Source organism: Ranitomeya imitator, chromosome 6 (assembly GCF_032444005.1).
Source record: "Ranitomeya imitator isolate aRanImi1 chromosome 6, aRanImi1.pri, whole genome shotgun sequence".
NCBI lineage: Eukaryota > Metazoa > Chordata > Amphibia > Anura > Dendrobatidae > Ranitomeya > Ranitomeya imitator.
The window spans coordinates 214,226,609-214,252,744 of record NC_091287.1 but is presented as its reverse complement, the minus strand read 5'-3'; the positions used below and the strand labels follow the sequence as shown (position 1 = coordinate 214,252,744).

General features: G+C 47.6%; 1 protein-coding gene across 2 annotated transcripts in view; it reads right to left on the bottom strand.

Moving 5' to 3' along the window:
* Positions 1-26,136, bottom strand: part of LOC138642353 (collagen alpha-2(VI) chain-like) — a 668,325-nt gene that overhangs the window by 381,509 nt on the left and 260,680 nt on the right. The gene's annotated exons all lie outside the window — the stretch shown is intronic.

Sequence of the window (26,136 nt, the reverse complement as noted above, 5' to 3'; positions counted from 1 at the left end):
TTGGAACTTGCAGCTCTCTAGCACCCCCCTTAGCCTCAGGTCAGCCAGCGTACTGCACCTAGGATAATTAGTCACCAGAAAGGCTGCCTTACTTTGTACTGGCTAATGGGCATGCTGCAGGGAGGGCGATGTAACTACTCCCACTCAGGCTGGAACAATATTTATCAACGCCGACGGTCGCTGCAATGTCTCCCAATTGCACAGGACAAATTCTGCTGCCACCAGCTCCGATTTCCTAATTATTAATGGGTCCGGAGCCAACCCAGCTTAGTAGCGTAATTCTCTTCAGAGGATGTGACCGTATGTTATAGAGCAAGGTGAGAAAAGCTAGTAATTTTATATTTTACTCCAAAAAAGGTAGGCAGTGTTTACAGAGGTATACAAAGACTAGCTATTGAACCCGTTCTATGCCCGGGTGGCAAGCATTTATATTGATATATGGTCTCCATCCTGGTATGTGCTGCTCCATCCTGCGTCCCCATCCTGTCATGTGCTGCTCCATCCTGCATCCCCATCCTGTCATGTGCTGCTCCATCCTGCTTCCCCATCCTGTCATGAGCTGCTCCATCATGCGCCCCCATCCTGTCATGTGCTGCTCCATCCCGCGTCCCCATCCTGTCATGTGCTGCACCCATCTTGCGCCCCCATTCTGTCATGTGCTGCTCCCATCCTGCGCCCCCATTCTGACATGTGCTGCACCCATCCTGTGCCTCCATTCTGACATGTGCTGCACCCATCCTGCGCCTCCATTCTGTAATTTGCTGCTCCCATCCTGCGCCCCCATCCTGTCATGTGCTGCTCCCATCCTGTGCCCCCATTCTGTCATGTGCTGCTTCCATCCTGTGCCCCTATCCTGTCATGTGCTGCTCCCATCCTGCGCCCTCATCCCGTCATGTGCTGCTCCCATCCTGTGCCCCCGTTCTGTCATGTGCTGCTGCCATCCTGCACCCCGTTCTGTCATGTGCTGCCCTATTCTGTCATGTGCTGCTCCCATCCTGCGCCACCATTCTGTAATTTGCTGCTCCCATCCATATGCCCCATACGCTGCTCCATAAAGGTTTATGCAGAGGCGTAGCTAGAGCTTTTGCCGCCCGGGGCTGTTCCCGAGTTTGGCGCCCCCCCCCCCCGGCTCAATACACACAAAGGTTACCAAAAACGGTTTTCCTGTTTTGTAGAACTTAAACTGGGCCTAATGGTGTCACCCCCACATGCCACACCTGTGACTTAATACCACCACACCATGACCAGGCCACATAGTGACCGAATAATACTACATACAAGGGACAAATACCACAACACCATTTCCAGACCACATATTACCACCACATAGTGACTGAATACTACAATACTGATCAGTAATAAAAAAAAAACACAATACTATCACCATAAGTGCCAGTATTCACAGGAGATCTGTACTTCGTATGCAGTGTCTGTGTAGAGGTAATACAGAGATCACTGGTGACATTATACACAGGACCTCTATATAGTATACAGTGTATAGTGTCAGTGTATAGGTAACACTGACTCACCAGTGACGTCTCTAGGTGAAGTCCTTCATCTTTCATCCAGCACAGACCGCCATCATTCCTTCCAGCCAGGACTCGTTTCTGCAGGAAATAACACAGTTATCTCGAGCTCCGCTTGCAGAACACATTACTTAATTTTTCACAACTTCTACATTACATCACATGAAGAAAAAAAGGTGATATAGTGTCACTCTGCACAGTAACAGGACCGCCCCCCCATTTAAAACAGTATACTCAAAAAAATAAAATAAATACATCACTGCAGTAATAATATCCCTTAATTAGCCCCTATGGTAATAATATTCCCCACCCTGGCCCCGTTTCTCATTCCTGGCTCCAGCCATATGTTCTCGCATCCTGCCCTCATGAGTATCCATTCTACCCCATATGATCTCCACATCCTGCCCCACCAGCCTCCATCGTATCCGTCCTGCCCCATGATCCAATCCTGCCCCGTGTCTCCAATCATGCCCCGTATCTACATTCTGCCCATGCCTCAAGTCCTGCCCCCAGTGTGTCCAGCATATTACCCCCATGTTGTCCAGCAATCTGCCCCAGTGTGTCCAGCATATTACCCCCAGTGTGTCCAGCAATCTGCCCCAGTGTGTCCAGCATATTACCCCCAGTGTGTCCAGCAATCTGCCCCAGTATGTCCAGCACTGCCCCCAGTGTGTCCAGCAATCTGCCCCAGTGTCCAGCCTTTCCCCAGTGTGTCCAGCAGTCTGCCCCAGTGTGTCCAGCATATTACCCCCAGTGTCCAGCATTGCCCCAGTGTGTCCAGCATATTACCCCCAGTGTGTCCAGCAATCTGCCCCAGTGTCCAGCATTGCCCCAGTGTGTCCAGAAGTCTGCCCCAGGGTCTCCAGCATTGCCTCAATGTGTCCAGAAATCTGCCCCAGGGTCTCCAGTATTGCCCCAGTGTGTCCAGCAATCTGCCCCATGGTCTCCTGTATTGCCCCAGTGTGTCCAGCATTCTGCCCCATGGTCTCCAGTATTGCCCCGGTGTGTCCAGCAATCTGCCCCATGGTCTCCAGTATTGCCCCAGTATGTCCAGAAGTCTGCCCAGGGTCTCCAGCATTGCCTCAATGTGTCCTGAAATCTGCCCCATGGTCTCCAGTATTCAGTGTGTCCAGCAATCTGCCCCATAGTCTCCTGTATTGCCCCAGTGTGTCCAGCATTCTGCCCCATGGTCTCCAGTATTTCCCCAGTGTGTCCAGCATTCTGCCCCATGGTCTCCAGTATTGCCCCAGTGTGTCCAGCAATCTGCCCCATGGTCTCCTGTATTGCCCCAGTGTGTCCAGCATTCTGCCACATGGTCTCCTGTATTGCCCCAGTGTGTCCAGCATTCTGCCACATGGTCTCCTGTATTGCCCCAGTGTGTCCAGCAATCTGCCCCATGGTCTCCTGTGTTGCCCCAGTGTGTCCAGCATTCTGCCACATGGTCTCCTGTATTGCCTCAGTGTGTCCAGCATTCTGCCACATGGTCTCCTGTATTGCCCCAGTGTGTCCAGCATTCTGCCCCATGGTCTCCAGTATTGCCCCAGTGTGTCCAGCAATCTGCCCCATGGTCTCCTGTATTGCCCCAGTGTGTCCAGCAATCTGCCCCATGGTCTCCTGTATTGCCCCAGTGTGTCCAGCATTCTGCCACATGGTCTCCTGTATTGCCCCAGTGTGTCCAGCAATCTGCCCCATGGTCTCCTGTATTGCCCCAGTGTGTCCAGCAATCTGCCCCATAGTCTCCTGTATTGCCCCAGTGTGTCCAGCAATCTGCCCCATGGTCTCATGTATTGCCCCAGTGTGTCCAGCAATCTGCCCCATGGTCTCCAGTATTGCCCCAGTGTGTCCAGCATTGCCCCAGACAGTCAGACATAAAGAAAAAAAAAAAGTAAAATCCTCACCTCTCCCGTTCCTAGCGCAGGTCCGGTGCAGTCAGCGTCTCTCCGGCTCTGCGACGCTCAGGACAGAGAGGCTGAGCGGCGCGCACAGTAGTGACGTCATCGCGCCCTCTGCTCTGAGACGTCGCAGAGTCAGAGGACGCTGTAGCTGCCGGCGCCGCAGGAACCAGGAGAGGTGAGTATAGAGCGGGGGGCGGGGTCCGGTGGTGGGGGGAGCTGGCCCTGGTCGTGGCGGCGGACGGCGCCGCCCGAAGATTTAAAGGGGCGTCTTTTTTTTTTTTTTTTTTTTTTTTCTTCTACAGCAGCGCCGGCCGCCCCCCGCATTGTGCCGCCCGGGGCGGACCGCCCCCCCGCACCCCCCTTCCTACGCCACTGGGTTTATGGCCCCCATAAGATGCTCCATAGTATATGCCCCGTACACTGCTCCATAAAGGTTTATGGCCCCCATAAGATGCTCCATACTATATGCCCATACACTGCTCCATAAAGGTTTATGGCCCCCATAAGATGTTCCATAGTATATGCCCCATACACTGCTCCATAAAGGTTTATGGCCCCCATAAGATGCTCCATAGTATATGCCCCATACACTGCTCCATAAATGTTAATGGCCCCCATAAGATGCTCCATAGTATATGCCCCATATGCTGCTGCGATATATAAAAAAAAAAATAACATACTCACCTATCGTCGCTGGGCGCTGAGTGCTGGGGGGCCTGAGCAGGCGGGGACACCGGCGCGCTGTGGGGGTCAGGTGCCGGAGTCGCCGCTAGCTCAGGCCCCCGACACTTGGTATATTCACCTGGCCCTGATACAGCGCTGCGTGCCGCTCCGTGTTCCGGGTCCTCTGGCTGTGACTGTTCAGTCAGAGGGCGGCGCGCATTAAGCGCGTCATCGCGCCCTTTGAACTGTGAACGTCACAGGCAGAGGACCCGGAACACGGAGCGGCACGCAGCGCTGGAATGGGACAGGTGAATATAGCTTATACTCACCCTTCTGGCATGTCCCTGCTATTCGTTGGAGATCGCGGTGTGTGTTCAGTGCTTACGCATACCGCGATCTCCTGGGAGCGTCACTCTGTGGGGTCTAGACTGCGCCGGCGCTTGCGCTTGCGCAGTCTATAAAGGCTTCGGACAGAGTGACGCTCCCAGCCTTATATTATAGATATTATAAAGAACACAAATATCATATGTACAATACAATTACAAATAAAATGGGCATAATGTTGAAAACATCACTTACATTTCATTATGTCATATCATCTGATGGCCGACCGTGTGCTGTGGAGAATGGGCACACATGTAGATGCATAGCACATCTATACAGCAGCTAGACCCCGGACAAAGACACGTGAAGACAGCTGCTTCACTCACTTATTTCCTAGCCTAAAAACCAAAGCTCTTCCCCTGTGGTGACCTCCCTTAGAAGCTAAAACCTCCCCTTTACTTATAGGCATGGCACCCATTTTTATGCCTAGCTTGCTGTATGAATTTCATATATGAAAGCCACAATGACCTGGAGGTGCCCCACATCAGGGTAATTCTTTTAAGTGTAAACACGGTGTAATTACATGACCCGCTTACGGAGAAACCCACCATTTGCACTAGTTGGATTTAGCTTCTAGCGATTTCACAGAGTTATAGATCCCTCGATGGACATCCTGAGTACATAATTCTTATATATCTAGCCCTGATCGGTGTCAAAAGACAACCTTCAAAGAACAATAGAAGCTCATGTATACCACTTTCAACCAGTACCAGGTGGAATGGGGAATGAGGGATTTTCAAAGAGTCTGCAGCGTAAAGCCATATAAATTCTTGAGGGAGGGGTGAAATGAGGGGTTTAGTATTAACACACACAAGCAGAGAGGGAAGAAAGGAGTCAGAATGGCCCACAGCGTGTGTCTGGAAGCCATGGAACTTTTAAGGTGATACTCAAACATGGCATATACACATTATCGTGACAGGTCCCAATAAGATAATCACTGTCATTAGTCCAGCAGGGTTTAGTCTTGATCCACCTAAGGCTCTTAAGGTCTACAACGTTTTTATTATTATATTTTATTATGCTTTTGCTTATAAAGCGCTGTCTTATTCTGCAGCACTTTACATACATTATCATCACTATCTCCAATGGGGCTCGCAATCTAAATTCCCTATCAGTATGTTTTTGGAATTTGGGAGGAATCCGGAGTACCAGAGGAAACCCATGCAAACATGGGGAGAACATACAAACTCCTTGCAGATCTTGTCCTCGGTGGAATTTGAACGCAGGAGTGCTAACCACTGAACCACTGTTTTTCACAGATCTTTGCTCAAAAGATATATGGAACCCCTTGAGCCCTCACCCATACCATCTTCTCCACATACGGTTGATGGAAACCTAGAGTTACAAATTTCGAAGATTGTAGATTCTTGCCTTTGATGTCGTTCCCTACAATACTTGGTGCATTGGAGGGGTTATAGTCCAGAGGAAAGGATGTGGGTTTCAGAGGTGAACACCCCCAGGCTAGTTTGTTCGGTCCACACCTCTTATCCTGAGAAACCTGGTCTTCACTGTCTGGAAGTAACTCGTAGAAGAGGGGGTACTGTCACGAATGTGTGGCTGCAGACTGTGGCATCCCAGGAGTCCTGTTGCCACAGTGGCTTTGCCTTCCTCACAGGGGGTGATGTCATGCCTGGAAGCAAGGAGGGGTCCCCTTGATAGGTAACACTAGCATCCAACACTTTCCTACTCCAGACCAGAAGGGGGAGCCATAACACCAGAATTCAGAGGAGCTTCCTCATAAGTTCTGGCCTGGAGGCGGAGTTAGTCAGAATCAGAGAGAGTGAGAGGAGAGAAGTTGAGGAGAGCCTGGGGAGTGGAGCTGTAACCAAGCTCACCCCAGAGCTGAGTGCTAGAAACCGGACACCGGAGTCCATGGTTGCCCTGATACTGAAGTCCTGGCAGCTAAATCCAGAGGGCAGGAGACTGCAGGTCTCCTGGCCCCAACTAACACCCAGCAGCACAGCAGCATCCCAGAGCCAAGAAGTAGTGACACCTGTAATAGGCTCAAGCGGCCTGCCAAGACTGCCAGATAGTGAGGAACTTGAGCAGAGCTTAAAGCAGCAAGGACCTAGCAGGACAACGCAGTAAGGAGGAACTCCAAACCCACCTGGCTAGGTGGATCCTAATTTGCTTCCAGGCTGCCTGGATCTCCATAACCACCTGTTATCCGTGCCCCAGACTGCACCTTCAGCTATCAAGTAAAGGTAAAGAAAACTACAGCCTTGTGTCCTCCAGTCATTTCTCACACCCTCAATCCTGCACCCCAACGTCCATGATCCCTTACAAGAGTATCGGTAGCACTTGGGGCCCCGCTCCACTGGTGGGGAGAAGAACCATCCCAGCTGTGTCACCATCAGCCCAAGCTGTCCCCTTAAGCAGCATCAGCCATCCATTGCAGAACACCACAGGTGGCATTACGTTAAGTGCCCTATAAACTTTCCCTCATTATTTTATTGTGCACCCAGGGCCACGGACCGTGTAACTGCCATGACAACCCCCTGAAAAAATGCCCGACCCGGATAGAGTACCCCACGGCCCTAGCGGGTTTAGCGGGTGTCACAAGAATGTTGTACTGCATCTGTCTGTAGAAGGTTGTTTGCTTTGCAAACTAGTGGCCACCTCCCCCGGTGCTAATGACCACACCTGGACTTGGGTGGACTTGGGTGTTTATAACTCCCTACTTCCTGTTGAGTTGCGGGTGATATTTCACATTTGCACTTCTCTGTTGATGCTTGGAGCTGCTAGTGTCCTCTTGGAGTTTGGAGGGCATCGGCATGTCACTGTGAGTCTACTAAAGCTAAGTAGCCCCCTTGTTACATTCATCTTTACTGTCATTATTCATTGGTGAGATTGACTAGCCCTAAATCCTGCATGGATTATTGCCAGAGTCACAAAGGGACTAGGTATACTGTTCGGCAATAGGTGCGGAACCTATATTGGGATGGCAGGACAGACAGGGTAACTTTAGATCAGTTCAGGGGTCTCCACTTCCCTAGTGTTTCTTTCTCCTTCCCTTATCCCTTTTGTTGCACTTAATTTGTCCTACATTGTGCGTGACACTTTAGAATGAAACACACACTGCTGTATTTGTAGCTTGTGTACTGATTCCTTCAGTGGTAGGACATTATTTATGTCCATTTGTTTTTTCCCCACCATACTATATATTTTTTGTTATACATATTACATTGACTGTTATATTTAATAATTTAATAAATGTATACATTTTACAATCTTTGTCTATGGGTTTGTTCTCTGTAGGTTTGTGCGTATTACCTTAAGAGGTTATCTTTTTTATCTATTTGTGGATTTTTTTGTTGTTGTATAGCCATGTATCATGTTATCTGACAAGTTATGGATAACTACATGTGTATGAGTTGCCCTACCAGGGCCTGGGGTACTCGGAATCGGGTACGGTCTTAAAGGGATGTCATGGTGGCTGCAACCCGGTCCGTGCCCTGGTCGCTCACTGTAAGGCCTGGGATCACACATACGCAAGATACAGCCGAGTCTCACAGGTGAAAACCCAGCTCTGGCGCTGGCACTCCGGAGCGGAGCGTGCAGCCGCACAGCAATACATGGAGCTGCACACTCCGCTCCGGAGTGCTGGCCCCAGAGCTGAGTTTTCACCTGCGAGACTCGGCCGTATCTCGCGTATGTGTGATCCCGGCCTAAAAGGGGAACGGTCTTTAAAGGGAAATTGTGAATAAGTCTGTCGTGACAACACCTGTGGTGTTCGGTCAGAGGGGGGACCAACGCTGCGTTAAAGGGGTCCTCTGAGGGATTTGTTGCAGCAATGATGGTGACGCTTCCCACAGGGGAAGAGGGGTCCCCAGGGCTCCTAAGGTGTGTGGCAAGGTGGTGAATGCTGGCAATAAGTGGAGGACACAAGTTGTAAAGTCTTTACCTCAGAGGCGTAGCTAGGGGTTCAGCTCAGGCGAAAAATCTGAGTGGGCCCCTAACCAGTAGCCCTGTTTGCAACTGAGGTGGCGCACTCTATTCGTGGGTATAGGAGAACCTCAGCAGATTACAGTGCTGTAACTGAAAAAATCTCTATACAAAAAACAATACTGATATTACCTCCATATGTTGACCTCCTAATGGTAGATACCAGTGCTGCAGAATATACAATAGTTTACAATACAGTTACAGACAATAACTTACAGGTGACGTTCTTTTTGATAATCGTTCACTTTTACACCTTACTCAGACCCACATGACGACTTCTCCAGCCAGGACTCCTCTGCAGAGATAACAACAGACACATTTGACTTCTTTCACATTTCCAGCCCAGTACCCATCTATCTCCAACCTGCACAAACTACTCAACCCAATACTGAGCCACTGCTGTTGCATGTGTCCCTACTAGTGTTGAGCGATACCTTCTGATATTCGGAAATATCGGTACCGGATTGGATCGGCCGATATCCAAAAAATATCGGATATCGCCGATACCGATACCCGATACCCGATACCTGATACCAACCCAAGTCAATGGGACAAAAATATCGGAATGAAAATAAACCCTTTCTTTCCTTGTAGGTTAATTCTACATGAAAGAAAACAGCTAAGAATAATGTAGGATGTATTGGGGGAGGTGGAGGAGACATTAAAGGTATAGAGGTTTAGCCCAATCAAATGGAATAGCAGGAATTAATTTTTTTTTTAAGACGTTCGGAGTTACAAAGATATTGACTATGTTAAGAATTTTTATATTTTGTCACTTTCCTGTATCAAAATGGAGGATACCAGAATGTACCGCATCTTTATGGAACTCTTTCCTGTATATTTTGTCAGATATTTATGTTTCACTACTTCAATGCTCTTCATCTTCTTTTTTACTTCTCCCACACTTTCTTCTTCATCGTCCTCAGCAGCAATATCTTTTTCATCAACTTCTTCTTCACCTTATTCATCTTCTTCTTCACCTTCTTCCTATTATTCTTTTTTTTTACATTCTTCATATTCTTTTTATTCAACTATTATTCTTCTTCATATTCTACTTCTTCATCATATTCTTCTTTTTCATCATATTCTTATTTGTGACAGGCACTCCTGTAGTTGTTATCTATAAATGTTTGAAGATTACACCTTCCGTTCTGCCTGTCACAAAAGATTTACAACAGGATTTGTCCGCGTTCAGTTTGGCCTGCAGCAGCAGGCTTTTTCCAGGGGCACCACGAGGAGGAATGGACTCACCGCCATACACTGCTTAGTCTTCTTCTCCTTATAATTGAGATAATATCTTTTGCTCTGATTTTTAGTCTTATGCTTAATGTTCGTCTAATTTTATTATGCAGCTTCTTGTTCTTCTGCTTCTTGGTCTTCAGGGTCGTCGTCTCCAGGGTCATCGTCTCCAGGTTCGTCGGCTCCAGGGCCGTCTTCTCCAGGGCAGTCATCTCCAGGGTCGTTGTCTTCTTTGGGGTGGTCTTCAGGGTCGTCGTCTCCGGGATCGTTGTCTCCGGGGTCGTCGTCTTCTTCGGGGTGGTCTTCAGGGTCCTCGTCTTTAGGGTCGTCGTCAAGGAGATCCAGAGTGATTAGCAAAAACCATTTCCAAAAGCTTGAACTTGGAAATGTGGCAGAAGGTACAAGAGCAAAAGACACTGCCGAGAACCAGCTGACGGTACTGGAATCTGGTTACTAAGCAGGAGGTACCCATGCCAGAAAGCACTACCAAGGACCACCAGACATTGGTGGAACTCGGATACCGAGAAGGAGGCACCTAAGCCAAAGGCTCTGCCTGGAACCAGCTGACGGTACTGGAATCAGGATGTGTAGCAGAAGGTACAAGAGCAAAAGGCACTGCCGAGAACCAGCTGACGGTACTGGAATCCGGATGGGTAGCAGAAGGTACAAGAGCCAATGGAACTACCAAGGACCAACTGACAGTACTGGAACCTGGTTACTAAGCAGGAAAGTACCCGTGCCAGAAAGCACTACCAAGGACCACCAGATGTTGGTGGAACTCGGATACCGAGAAGGAGGCACCTAAGCCAAAGGCTCTGCCTGGAACCAGCTGATGGTACTGGAACGAGGGGGAAATATTCAGGATTGTCTTCCAAAGAACCAGCTAATGGTGCTAGAACTCAGATAGGCAGCAGAAGGTCCACATGAAAAAAAAATTGCTAGGCCCCAAGCAGGCCGCAGTTACCGAAAACCCACAGTCCTACAGGGGGAGCTTGTCCTATTGGCACTACGGAACCAGTCTTGATTGCCAGTTCCCGCAGCCCACATAGGAAGCACCTAAACTGCAGGCACCATAGAGTTGGCTAACCCGACCGCAACCCGACAGGACAATGTACTGGAGGCAAAGTGACCTTGACACTACCCGGAAACAGCTGGCGTGCTGGAACCAGGCTGGGCAGGAGGGAGTACCCGTGCCCAAGACACTTCTGAGCAGCAACTGGCGGTGTTGGAGCCCAGGGATTACAGGAGAAACAGAGTGTAGGCTGAGGCCTAATTGGAGCAAGTTTAAAATCTGTAGTGGTGTCAATGTGGAGGGAGCAGGAGAAATTGCCGCACACACAGCTGACGTTACTGAACCCCAAAACACTGGAGCATCTGTTGACTGTGCAGACGGCACTTCTGAGCAGCAACTGGCAGTGTTGGAGCACAGGAGAAACAGAGTGTAGGCTGGGGCCTAATTGGAGCAAGTTGAAAGGGAACCTGTAACACCCCCAGGCGTTTGTAACTAAAAGAGCCACCTTGTCCAGCACTAATGCTGCACAAGGAAAAGGTGGCTCTTTTAGTTATGCTCCTTGCACACACTGAAGTTAACACTTATAAATGTGCCCACTCATACCGTGAAACCATCCCGGAGGCGGGACTTTCCTTCTTAATGAGAAGCAGCACAGCCGTCATTCATACCCCCTTGGCACCGGGCGCCGCCTCCTCAGCGTTGAATCTGTCCCGGAGCCTGCGCTGTTATGTTATCCCTTGGGCATGCGCAGTTAGCGCTGCCCTTCTTCTGACATCATTTGTTGTCAGGCTGACTGCGCCTGTGCGGCCGTGCTGCCCGAGATCCCGCCCTGCAATGTCTTCTGATTTATTCACACTGCAGGGCTGGGATTCATGGGCGTGCGCTGTGCATATCTTCGCCTCTCACTCATCTCCTTCCCCCTTCTTCAGACTGTGCGGCGTCAGCTGATTCCTAAGCGCATGCCACGGCGGGATCTCGGGCAGCACAGCTGCACAGGTGCAGTCAGCCTGACATCAAATGATGTCAGAAGAAGGGCTGTGCTAACTGTGCATGGCCAAGGGATAACATAACAGCGCAGGCTCCGGGACAGATTCAAACAACGCTCAGGAGGCGGAGCACGGCGCCAAGGGGGTATGAATGACAGCTGTGTCACGTCTGATTAGGAAGGAAAGTCCCGCCTCCGGGACTTTCACAGTATGAGGGGACACATTTTATAAGTGTTTAGTTTAGCATGTACAAGGAGCATAACTAAAAGACCACCTTGTCCAAATGCAGCATTAGTGCTGCACAAGTGGCTCTTTTAGTTACAAATGCCTGGGGGGGGCAGGTTCCCTATAATATCTGTAGTAGTGTGAGTGTGTAGGGAGCAGGAGAAATTGCCGGATACACAGCAGGGGATCAGCTGACGTTACTGAACACCAATATCATGGCAGCAAGTGTTGACTGTGCAGACAGCACTTCCAAGCAGCAACTGGCAGTGTTGGAGTCCAGGGTCAATGCTAGAAGCAAAGTGTAGGCCAAGGCCTAATTGGAGCAAGTTTAATATCTGTTGTAGTCTTAGTGTGGAGGGAGCAGGAGAAATTGCCGCACACACAGCAGGGGAGCAGCTGGCGTTACCGAAACCCAATAACAGAGGAGCAACCGTTGACTGTGCAGACGGCACTTCTGAGCAGCAACTGGCGGTGTTGGAGCCCAGGGTCAATGCTAGAAGCAGAGTGTAGGCCGAGGCATAATTGGAGCAAGTTTAATATCTGTTGTAGTCTTAGTGTGGAGGGAGCAGGAGAAATTGTCGTACACACAGCAGGGAAGCAGCTGACGTTACTGAAACCCACTAACACAGGAGCTAGTGTTTTTCTCTTTGCAGATGGCACTTCCGAGCAGCAACTGGCAGTGTTGGGGTCCAGGGTCAATGCTAGAAGCAAAGTGTAGGCCGAGGCCTAATTGGAGCAAGTTTAATATCTGTGTAGTCTTAGTGTGGAGGGAGCAGGAGAAATTTCCGCACACACAGCAGGGAAGCAGCTGGTGTTACTGAACCCAAATAACACAGCAGCAAGTGTTGACTGTGCAGTCGGCACTTCTGAGCAGCAACTGGTGGTGTTGGAGCCAAGGGAATCCAGGAGAAGCAGAATGTAGGCTGAGGTCTAATTGGAGTAATTTTAATATCTGTTGTAGTGTGAGTGTGGATGGAGCAGGAGAAATTGCCGGATACACAGCTGGGGATCAGCTGACGTTACTGAAACCCAATAGCATTGGGTCATGTGTTGACTGTGCAGACGGCACTTCTGAGCAGAAACTGGCAGTGTTGGAGCCCAGGGATTACAGTTCAGGTGGTAGAAACATGAACACAAAAGGAGACCTGGATACTGTTGTCAACCAATTATTTAATCTGGAAGAGGAGTGGCAAATTCCTGCGTGATCCAGGCCTTGTTCATTTTCAGAAGAGTATGCCGGTCAATGTTATCGGAGGATAGTCGCATGCACGGTCTGTTAGTACACCACCTGCGGCACTAAAGACGCGTTCCGATAATACACTAGCAGCAGGGCAAGCCAGCACCTCCAATGCATACTGGCTAAGCTCTGGCCATGTATCCAGCTTAGAGACCCAAAACTTGAAGGGGGAAGAGCCGTCTGGGAGTACACTGAGAGGGCAAGACATGTAGTCTGTTACCATCTGATGGAAACGTTGCCTCCTGCTGACTGGAGCCATCTGTGATGGTGTAGACATTTAGGGCGGGCACACAAAACTTTGCCACATTTGGGCCAAACTGGTCTTGCCTTGTGCTGAGGCACTGCTTCTGCTCCCTTTGTGCAGAGCTTCCTCCTCTGCCTCGACGCACTGAGCTGCTTTGTAAAGCACTAGCAGGACTACTCTCAGTTGGACTGGAGAAGATGATGGAATGCACCAGTGTGTCTTGGTACTCCCGCATTTTACGCTCCCGGTTTAACGGTGTTATGAGGCTTTGTAAGTTGTCCCGGTAGCAAGGATTTAGGAGGGTATACACCCAATAATATAATCAGCCGTGTTGAGAATGTGGGCGATGCAGCTGTTGTTTCTCAGGCACTGCAGCATGAAATCAACCACGTGCTGCAGACTGCCAACTGGCCAAGAAACGCTGTCCCCTGCTTGAGGCGTGATCTCTGCCTGCTCTGCATCACCCCACCCTCGCTCTACATACTGACTACTAGAGCATTGTGTACCTCCCTCCTCTGGACAGATGTCTTCCTCCTCCATTGACTCCTCCTCATCCTCCTCACAAAGTGTCCCCTGCCTAGGCCTTTGTGAGGAACCACGTTGCGCAGACTGTCCAGAAGCAGATGGAATTTGTGACTCCTCATCCTCCACCTCTTCCACAACCTCATCCCTTAGCGCTTGCAGTGTTTTTTCAAGCAGGCAGATAAGGGGGATAGTCATGCTGACTAGTGCATCATCTGCACTCGCCATCCGCGTGGAATCATCGAAGGCACGCAAAATTTGGCAGATGTCCTTCATAGTGGCCCACTCAGTGGTTGTGAAGTCTGAATGGCGTGCAGTGTGACTTTTTTGTGCCTGATGCAGCTGGTACTCCATTACTGCTGCCTGCTACTCACACAACCGCTCCAACATATGTAGCGTTGAATTCCACCAGATTTCGGCCATTGTCACACACAACCATGCCTGGCTGGAGATTCGCTGGCACAAACAACACGTTGCTCTCCTGCTTGATGGCATTCCAGAGCTCCTGCGCTGTGTGGCTTCGATTCCCCAAAGAAATTAATTTCAATACTGCCTGTTGACATTTGGCCACGGCTGTGCTCATATCCGTCGTAACAGGTAAGCGTTCACGGATCCATGTGGAGGTGGACTGTGATGGCTCCTGCATCGCTGATTCTGAGGAACTGGAGTATGAGGAGGAGTCAATGTGTACAGACTGGATTCCTGCAATCCTTGGAGTTGGCAGAACATGTACAGAGCCACTCTCAAGATCTGTACCTGGCTCCACAACATTTACCCAATGGGCAGTGAGGGAAAGGTATCGTCCCTGTCCATGATGACTGGTCCACGCATCGGGTGTCAGGTGGACCTTGCTAGTGACGGCGTTTAGTAGCGCATGTTTAATGTTTCTCTCCACATGTTTTTGCAGGGCAGGGACGGCTTGCCTGTTGAAATAAAAGTGTCTGGGCACATTGTATTGTGGGACTGCCAATGCCATCAAGTTACGGAAGGTGTCAGTCTCCACCAGCCTGAATGACAGCATTTCAAGGGACAGTAGTTTTGCAATGCCAGCATTCAGAGCCTGTGCTCGGGAGTGGTTTGCCGAGAATGGCCGCCTTTTCTCCCATGCCTGTGCTACCGATGGCTGTAGACTGGGCTGGGAGTGTGAGGATGACAGGGAACGTGGTGCTGTGGGTGGAATTACACTGGGTCTCTGTACAACAGTGTCAGAGGTTCTTCCATGGCGATCCTGTGAGGAAGCCGAACCAACTGTGTGTGAGCTGGAGGAAAAGGCTACAACACGAGCTGAAGAGGTGGTAGGTGGCGCTGTAGGTTGGACTAGGTCTTCAGTGTGTTTTTGTAACTCCACCACGTGCTTGGTCCGCACATGTTTCCACATATTTGTGGTATTGAGGTTGCTGACACTTTTCCCTCTTTTGACTTTCTGATTACACAGCTTGCATTTGACAAAGCAAATGTCATCTGCAACTGTGTCAAAAAAGGACCAGGCACTGCAAGTCTTGGGAGCACCCGTTTTGGGTTTTGGAAGAGGCATACTCCTAATGGGTGCCAAAGTGGAGGCTACAGGCAATGCAGTTTTCCCCCTCCCTCTCCCTCCTTTTTGGGCCGTTCAGGGAATCTCTTCCTCAGAGCTGCTCCCACCACCTTCCTGTACCTCATGCCATGATGGGTCAAGGACCTCATCCTCTAAACTACCCTCTTCCAACAACTGCTTCTTCTGGGTAGTCTTGGCAGCACAGTATGCACCAGAAAGTGGCACCTGAGTCTCATCATCAGATGCATAATGAAGTGTGCTGACCGTAGGCACTGACCCCTTCAGATTCAGAAAGACAAAGCAGTTGTGCATCACTGCATCCTGCCTCTTCTTCAGTTTCTCGAATGCTGCTTGGCTGGCCCCCTCTTTCCAAGCCAAGAGATTCAGAGAACAGAAGTAGAGATGGCTCCTGTCCTGGGCTCTCTGACTGTGTGGGCGATTTGGCAGGTGGTGAAGAGACAGATGGGTGCTCTTCAGTGCTCTGTGCCTGAGAGGATGCGACACTAATTGAAGTCGATGCGATAACTGCCATCCATCTGACAACGCTTCAATTTATTCGTCACGCAGCAGTGGGGTACGGCAAGCTCCTATAAAGATGCGCATGAAGGACTGTTCCCTGCTAAAACTGGGGGATGATGAGTCACCGGTGCCCACAGCAGGCACAGAATCCCCACGTCCTCTCGCTGCAGAAACTCCATGCCCACGACCACGTGCCTTACTCCCTGACTTCATCTTGGTAGACTGATAAAGATAGTACTAAGGGCTTAGTGTGCTTATTTCTGAACAGCTGCTAACAGGTATAAGAGACACTAATTTTATAAAGTGTGGACTAGACTTTAATATGAGCTAATGTGGCCTACACAACTGTAAAGTGGAGTGTTTGGTGAACTTTATTAACTTTTTGTTTTTTTCTCAAAAAGACACTGGATGTGCCCAAAGATGTAAAACCAATAGTATCACAAACTTTTTGTAGCGATTACAATGCAGGAAGGTAACCTACAATGCAATAGATGAGGCTCCAAAAAATAGGCTAATACTAATCTGGCTGGGGCTGCAGGGCACAAGGCTGCAGAAAGGCAATTTCTATGTACTCCTATATAGTGTTTTTCCGCAATCTAGCAGGATACAGTTGGAAACCCTCTAACAGGATAAATCTGGAAAAATGTGCAGCAGGCAGCACTAATTGAAAAAAGGACAATTGAACAGTAGGAGGCAGTGACGCACGCTGAGCTGACTACAACCGGCTGTGGCTGCAGAACAGACTACAGCGTGAGCTGAACTCACACAGAGACCTTGCAGACAGCCGTGAAAAGCGCTGCAAGGCCAAAAAAAGCGCCTCTATGTACTCCTATATAGTGTTTTTCCTCAATCTAGCAGGATACGGAAGGAAACCCACTAATAGGATAAATCTGAAAAAATGTGCAGCAGGCAGCACTAATTGAAAAAAGGACAATGGAACAGTGTGAGGCAGTGACGCACGCTGAGCTGACTACAACCAGCTGTGGCTGCAGAACAGAGTACAGCATGAGCTGAGCTCACACAGAGACCTTGCAGACAGCCGTGAACAGCGCTGCAAGGCAAAAACAAGGTTCTCACACAGCGGTTGCTAAATTAGCCTGGGTAAAGCACAATGAAGCAAATCACTATCTCAAACTATCCCTCAGTCAGAACAACAGCGTCCTGTCCCTAACTGAATTCACAGCAGGGTGAACCCAAAATGGCGGAGGCGGCTTTTATAGTGCATCATGACATCAGTTCAGCAGCCAATCACAACCATGCCAGTAGTTACATGCCTAACATGCAGAACAGGATGTGCCCACACTTCTAATGATTCCTCATTGGCTTGATTAAATCAAACTGGCTCATAGCATTATGGGAACTTCCGATTCCGGTATCCGATATTGCAAAAGTATCGGAACTCAGTATCGGAATTCTGATACCGCGAATATTGGCTGATACCCGATATTTGCAGTATCGAAATGCTCAACACTAGTCCCTACTATTGCTCCTGCTGTGTGATACAAAAGCAATGCTGCTCATACTGCCTCACATAATAATGCCACCATTGGGACATTTACAAAGTAGAATGTCTCTGTTGTGCCCTCACAGTAGCTCCCACACTGTATACAGGTCCCCATACTGTATGATGGCCCCCACAGTAGCCTTTAAACTGTACTGTATAATGGCCTCCGCATTCATTAGATCCCATGCTGCATAATGACCCTTACATTTGCTCCCATGCTGTATAATGACCCCCGCATTAGCTCATCTGCTGTATAATGGCCTCCAAATTAGCTCTAACACTGTATGATGGGTCCCAAAAATAGCTATCATGCTGGCTCCCGCATTAGCTCATCCGCTGTATAATGACACCCGAATTAGCTCTAACACTGTATAATGGCCCCCGCTGTACCTCCCATGCCTTTGATTCTGGTCTCTGTCGATCCCTGTTTGTGGGCTACAACTTGCACAGTCCACTCCTGACATATATGACAAAGGGCTAAATAGAAGAAAACAGAAACAGCCAGTGGGTGTGTATAGAGGTGAGCATATGTGAATAGCTCCCTTAATGTACTCAGGTAACCCTAAAAGAAATAGTATTGTCTGGAGAAGACCCCAAAGAGGGGACCGGAAAGAAAGAGGGAATTAAAAGAGAGGGAGGTAAAATATTAATCATGTAAAGAAGAAAGTGCACCCCCTGGTAGGTCTTCTCTTTTATTCCCTTTTCTGCCTTTTGGGGGGTCTTGTTGTCCAGACTGAGTATACGTTCAGGGGTCTATATGTGATCATTTATACGCACCTACTGACTGTATTTTCTTCTATTTGGCTCTTTTTTTTTTTTAATAAAAACTTATATAATTGGGTTTTCATCCTTGCCACCCTGGATTTACAATATGAGATGATAGGACCCTCACCCCGGCTACAGGACCAAGTCACAGGGTGTGTGTGTGTGTGTGTGTATATATATATATATATATATATATATATATAGATATAGAGAGAGTGAGATTTGAAAGCAGCACCAGCAAACAGTGTGTAATATACAGCTGCTAGACCCAAACATTCCAGGCATTTACCGATCTTCAATGTAGCAGCAAAAAAAATGAAAAGACAGTTTTGGTTCTCCTAGATAAAGGTTCTCAGTAGAACCGACATGTGGCTGAGCCCCAATGGGCTACTAAAACACAATTTTGCTTCTTTTTTTTGCTACTATATATTTTTAAATATATATTCAGTATATGTATATATATATATATATATATATATATATATATATATATATATATATATATATATATATATATATATATATATATATACACACACACGTACATACATACACAGGTCAGTGCGTGGTAGTTACTATTTATGCCAGTGGCTCTATCTGAGGCACAATGAGATTTATGGCAGCTGATTTGTATTGGCAGAGACACCTTGTGATCTGTTTAAAGTTCAAATAGACTGGCCACCATAAATCTACTGTGCCTCAGATACAAGACCACAAATACAAGAAAATAAACAATCCAGGACTTGTAAGGAGGGGAGCAGCGTCCTGCCCCCTCCTCACTGCACAGACACAACCCCCCCTGCACGCAGCAACCCAAGCTCTAAATACTCACAGCACCACCTTGTCTTGCTCCTCTCAGGCGGGAAGAAGAAGCCAGTGCTGCGTGGTGACGTCTCTCGTGCAGTCTCTTCTGCAGACACACAGGGTGCAATGGGGGCGTCTGCTATGGAACAGGCAGCGGTAGTGCAGGGAGATTATGTCTCCCCGCACTACAGTGGAGAGAACTACATCGGCGTGCTGTGTACGCCGGCATAGTTAACAGTGGCAGTAACTCTGAGTGGGCCCCCTCAGAGCAAGGGGCAACCGCACCCTCTGCCCCCTAGTAGCTACCCTACTGCTTTACCTGGTTTACTGAAAATGTAGTAGTCCACAGTTAGGGGTACCAGACACAGGAGTCCTATGGTCCAGCCGTCTCAGAGGCAATGGGAGAAGCTCCTTCTCAGTTGAGGTCCGTGAGCCTTTCCTACTTGCGCTATTGTATGAGGTCCCTGCTGCTTGAAGCTTACTGGCAAAGTCCTCTTTTCCCCTGTCCTGGAACAGGTACCTGAATGGCAGGCAGCTTGAGCCGTTTTATAGGGACTCTTTCATGCCCCGGGCTCTTCAGGTGCTGCTGCGTCTCAGGTGTGGTGCGGGCTAGTGACTTAAAGTTCTTAGTCCTCCGGCTCCCGGTACCCGGTTTCTGCTCTCTGGTTCTGAGGTTGTCCGGTCACAGTTCCCCTCTGAGCCTTTTTTGTCTCTCCTCTACTCCTTTCCTCTGTAGCTCCACCACATTCAACCCCTCGGGTTATCTCTGCACGTGGCTGCTGGGCCTCTCTGTCTGCTCTCTCAGACTTCCTTCTCCAACTCTCTTCTGACTCTAACTAACTAACTTCTCCTCCAGACCAGGACATATATCCATTTTTGAGGGAAGCTCCCCTAAATCCGGGTCCTGAGCTCCCCCTCCTGGCCTGGATTTGGAATGTGTTGTATGTGAGTGCCTTACCTGAAGAAGAGAACTCCATTGCCTCCAAGCATGATATCGCCCTCCCCGAAAGGAAGGCAACGTCACTGCAACAACTGCTTACCTGGGGTGTTGCATGTACATATCAAAAACAATAACTGTACAGAACTAGAGCATCAGAAGCAGCATCAGTACATGAATACATCACCAGAAACAACAACAGTACAGAAGTACATCACCACAACCACCAACAGTACAAAAATACATCACTAAAAGCAATATCATTACAAGAATAAATCACCATAATGACCATCAGTACAAGAATACATCATTATAACCACTGTGAGGGGTTCACTCACTCAGCTGCATCCCAAGGTAGACACAGGAACGCTTCTTGTGTTAAATCACATGCTGGTTTATAGTGGAACAGCATAAACCATATCAGGTTTCAGCAAATTAAACAGAGCTTTTCTGGCATAACGGCAGAAGAAAAAAAGATAACGTTTAGCAAAGTCCATATATGATGGATTCGCCAGCTCAGACCACCATGTGTCTTCAACTCCACCTAGAGCCACCGTTTGGAGTCTTTAATCTCCAAACCACAAGACACCAAATGTCTCTCAAGTCCAGCTATTTAAGCCCAGACCATGTGACTAATCACATGAGTGTGACATCTCACAGGTCCTGTAAGCACACGGCTGTGCCGACTCTGCAGGTGGAAATAAGGTGGACATATTCCCACCAACTCTATAGATGTCCACATAAAACCAGCCAATGTATGCAACTTTAATTTAACCCTCACAACACGTAGTGTGCTAGAGGAAAATACCCTGGTTTCACATCACTGATGCCATTATGCGCAGTGGCACATACAGTGGGGCAAAAAAGTATTTAGTCAGTCAGCAATAGTGCAAGTTCCACCACTTAAAAAGATGAGAGGCGTCTGTAATTTACATCATAGGTAGACCTCAACTATGGGAGACAAACTGAGAAAAAAAAATCCAGAAAATCACATTGTCTGTTTTTTTAACATTTTATTTGCATATTATGGTGGAAAATAAGTATTTGGTCAGAAACAAACAATCAAGATTTCTGGCTCTCACAGACCTGTAACTTCTTCTTTAAGAGTCTCCTCTTTCCTCCACTCATTACCTGTAGTAATGGCACCTGTTTAAACTTGTTATCAGTATAAAAAGACACCTGTGCACACCCTCAAACAGTCTGACTCCAAACTCCACTATGGTGAAGACCAAAGAGCTGTCAAAGGACACCAGAAACAAAATTGTAACCCTGCACCAGGCTGGGAAGACTGAATCTGCAATAGCCAACCAGCTTGGAGTGAAGAAATCAACAGTGGGAGCAATAATTAGAAAATGGAAGACATACAAGACCACTGATAATCTCCCTCGATCTGGGGCTCCACGCAAAATCCCACCCTGTGGGGTCAGAATGATCACAAGAACGGTGAGCAAAAATCCCAGAACCACGCGGGGGGACCTAGTGAATGAACTGCAGAGAGCTGGGACCAATGTAACAAGGCCTACCATAAGTAACACACTACGCCACCATGGACTCAGATCCTGCAGTGCCAGACGTGTCCCACTGCTTAAGCCAGTACATGTCCGGGCCCGTCTGAAGTTTGCTAGAGAGCATTTGGATGATCCAGAGGAGTTTTGGGAGAATGTCCTATGGTCTGATGAAACCAAACTGGAACTGTTTGGTAGAAACACAACTTGTCGTGTTTGGAGGAAAAAGAATACTGAGTTGCATCCATCAAACACCATACCAACTGTAAAGCATGGTGGTGGAAACATCATGCTTTGGGGCTGTTTCTCTGCAAAGGGGCCAGGACGACTGATCCGGGTACATGAAAGAATGAATGGGGCCATGTATCGTGAGATTTTGAGTGCAAACCTCCTTCCATCAGCAAGGGCATTGAAGATGAAACGTGGCTGGGTCTTTCAACATGACAATGATCCAAAGCACACCGCCAGGGCAACGAAGGAGTGGCTTCGTAAGAAGCATTTCAAGGTCCTGGAGTGGCCTAGCCAGACTCCAGATCTCAACCCTATAGAAAACCTTTGGAGGGAGTTGAAAGTCCGTGTTGCCAAGCGAAAAGCCAAAAACATCACTGCTCTAGAGGAAATCTGCATGGAGGAATGGGCCAACATACCAACAACAGTGTCTGGCAACCTTGTGAAGACTTACAGAAAACGTTTGACCTCTGTCATTGCCAACAAAGGATATATTACAAAGTATTGAGATGAAATTTTGTTTCTGACCAAATACTTATTTTCCACCATAATATGCAAATAAAATGTTAAAAAAACAGACAATGTGATTTTCTGGATTTTTTTTCTCAGTTTGTCTCCCATAGTTGAGGTCTACCTATGATGTAAATTACAGACGCCTCTCATCTTTTTAAGTGGTGGAACTTGCACTATTGCTGACTGACTAAATACTCTTTTGCCCCACTGTATCTGCTCTCATATACTGTGCCAGTGACCCTGTGACATGACCATCGTTACAGGTATACAGCACCTGAATCACCATCATTATATGAATACTTCATCAGAATCACGATCAGTACATGAATACAGCACCAGTCTTAGTAAGGTGATCAATTGCAGTGTCAGGTCATCCCTTTTTACAATTAGATCACATGAATTGATAACTCACAGTATGTCCTCAATAATGGTAAGGAGATACTGGGAGTGGCTGTTAACAGCCATAATCAGACTGTGGACTACAGGAAACACAGTACTGATGAGACACAGGCAGTATCACAAAGAAAAATGTAATCTAGGTACCTTGCAGATTATGCATTTTCTGATTGAAGTTGCTGTTTTTCTTTACTTTTCCATCTGGATCAGATGCCATGATGACTTTGGACATCCACAACTGGTCTCTACAGACTTCCATCTTCTCCTGTCTTATGCAACACATCCCAACCCTTAAAAATAACAGTGTCATTATAATACTCCTGAATTAAAATATCAGCTTGTGCTTTGCCTATGAATAATTGTCTCGCACTGTGTTTCCTGAAGACAATATGACCCCCATATTTCACACTCCTCTTTAAACTGTCCCTCCTCGCTGTGCCCTCACACTGTCCCGCCATGCTGCCCCTTCTCTTTGTTGCTCTCCAGACATTACCCATTCTCTATACTATGCCCTCATCCTGCTAACCACATACTTTTACTTAACTTTTCTCTCCCTATACTGTCCCCTCAAATTTTTCTTCCCCATACTGTGCATTCACACTTTTCTGCCAAAATTTCTCCTCACACTTTTCCACCATACAATCCTCTCGCACTCTTTTCAATATTGTCCCTCACACTTTTACCCCATACTGTCCCCTCATACTACCCATACTGTCCCCTCACACTCCTCCGCCTAATTGTCTCCTCACACTACATCCCATACTGTCCCCTTCTGTCTTTCTCCGTAATGTCCTGTCTCTCCCCCCACTGTGCTTTCACATTCTCCTGCTCACACTTTCCCCTTACACTCCATTCCACACTATTCCATCAGTCTCCTCATACTGTCCCTTCACACTTTTTCCTCAAAATGCTTCCCCACGCTTTTCCCTTATACTGTCCCCTCACACTTTCTTTCTACGCTGTCCTCTCACTATCCTATCCCTTCACATTTTTCCCCCACAAATTCTTCTCACACTTTTAGCCCCATCGTTCCTGTCCACTCACACTTTAATAATAATAATCTTTATTTTTATATAGCGCTAACATATTCCGCAGCGCTTTACAGTTTTGCACACATTATCATCACTGTCCCCGATGGGGCTCACAATCTAGAATCCCTATCTGTATGTCTTTGGAATGTGGGAGGAAACCGGAGTGCCCGGAGGAAACCCATGCAAACACGGAGAGAACATACAAACTCTTTGCAGATGTTGTCCTGGGTGGGATTAGAACCCAGGACCCCAGCGCTGCAAGGCTGCAGTGCTAACCACTGTGCCACCGTGCCGCCCGGTGCCTTTCCCTCCATTTTGTGCCCTCAATTTCATCCGATTCTGTTCCCTCACGTTTCCCCCCTCATACTGTTAACTGACACTCCCCTCATACTGTGCCCTCACTCTTGCCCCATATTGTATCCTCATCTCCCCGGTACTGTTTCCTCACACTCCTACCGCATACTTTTCCTTCACACTTTTCTCCTTATACTGTCGTCTCATATTTGATCACCCCCATACTGTCCCATCAAACTCTTCCCTCTCCCCATACAGTCTCCCATCCGCAAATAAAACTCCTTTGTTTATTTTGCCCCATTGGACAGCTTATCTTATCGCTGACCTCGACCTCTGCGTTGCATGAGTAACATCAGCAGTATGATCAGATAATTTGTTCATGCTGCTGACGTCGCCTTGACTCTGGAAATGCTGGCAGTCAGAGTCTCAGTTGTACTCACGTCTGAGAAAGAATTGAATGCAGGGAGTCAGTGTTTCACATGCTCTTTGAGTCATCTGTCACTTTGACAAATAGCTTGGAAAATAGCTGAATCCCATTTTTGGGAGCGTCAGAATGGTACCGTCTAGGAGATGCCTCAGGCCGCTACACTAGGCAGCCCATTAGCACCCCACTGCTGACTGTACATGGGGCAAGTGCCCCCCTACCTGCACTCTAAAGATTGGCTTTCCCTATATATGAAAGCTTTTATCTTACAAATTGAACAGCTTGTTGCCAAGGAGATGGATCACCAGCGCCTGACTGGGAATGCACAGTAGCTACGGTACATTCCAGGCTGAGAAGTTAAGGTTTTTTTTTCTAGTGCCATTTTCAAATGGATTTTTTTATGACTATCAGAAGAACAGAAAAAATAATTATATATACATTACATATGCGATAAGGCTGCATCGTAGGCACCACCACCGGCTCAAGCATATCATTAACTCATAACTGAAAATAAAGATCAAACAACAACCACAAGACGGATTTCATCAACCAAGGTATCATTTTAATCAGTATAACGGTGCCGACCTGATACTGTCTGTCTGTAGGTTACTGTGCACAATCCTGCTAACAGGTTGCCTTTAATGTGACACAGTAGTAGGAGAAACTACTGAACCGACATTGTCACTCAAGGAGGAGCTCCTCTAGAAACAGGGAAGTAAATGAGTTTGTGGATTAGTGTGCTACTAAAAGAAACAAGTTGAGAATAACACTTCTATTTTTTTTTTTTTTTGTGAGGAGGTATAAACAAAAACAAAACATTGTTATAACATTTTCTGTACTGGTTAAATAAAACAATCATTTTGTAGTTTGGATTCTTATGAACATGGCAATACCAACTATGTGCCCTTTATTCTTAACATTTTTTCACAGCAAAGCATTTTTTTAGGGAATTTTCTAGTGTATTTTCAAACATTTTGTGCAACATTTTGTTTTTTGTCAGACTAAAGGACATGACTAGCTGATGGCTGACATAATACACTGCAATACTTATTTAGGGTATCAGAGCCACCATCAGGGCATTACTACCCTTACTGGCATATGGGGCCCGGTGAGGAGGGTCTGGGCCCCCCTACTCACCGGGCCCCAGGGGCAGGATTCGGCTATTCACTCAGTAACTGAACATCCATCCTCTGACTTATATTCAATTGAAATCTATTGTTGTGCAGGACCCGCATACTGTACTGCATTAGAAGCCACCAGCCAATCAAAGGTCGGCAGCTGATGTCGGTGCACACGTCGTGAGCATATGACATCAGTATCATGCGCCGGCGCTTCTGCGCCTCAAATGGTTGAGGAAGAGGATGCCACTGGATCGTGGCCAGGCAAAGAGAAACTTTTTTTAGACTGAAATCCAGACATATGGGAGCAGAATGGAGGCAGAATGAGTGTCGTTATTACAGGAAGATGTCAGGATGTAGGACATTACTACTAAGGGCTAACTAAGGGATAATATTACTCCTGTGAGGCATTTTATTTTTGAGGATACTGTTTTCAGTGGGGGGAGGTCCTATTACTGTGCAGGGTGACACTGTCACATTTTTTCTTCATCTGGCGTAGTGCAGAAATTGGGGAAAAATTGGAGAATGTGCACCAGATAACTGTGTTATTTTCTGCAGAGATCAGTTTTGGCTGGAACAAGTGATGGTGGTCTGTGCTGGATGAAGAAGAAAAGCAAAGATGAATATCTTCAACTAGAGATGTCACTGGTATGTCAGTGTGTTACTTGTACACTTACACTATACAC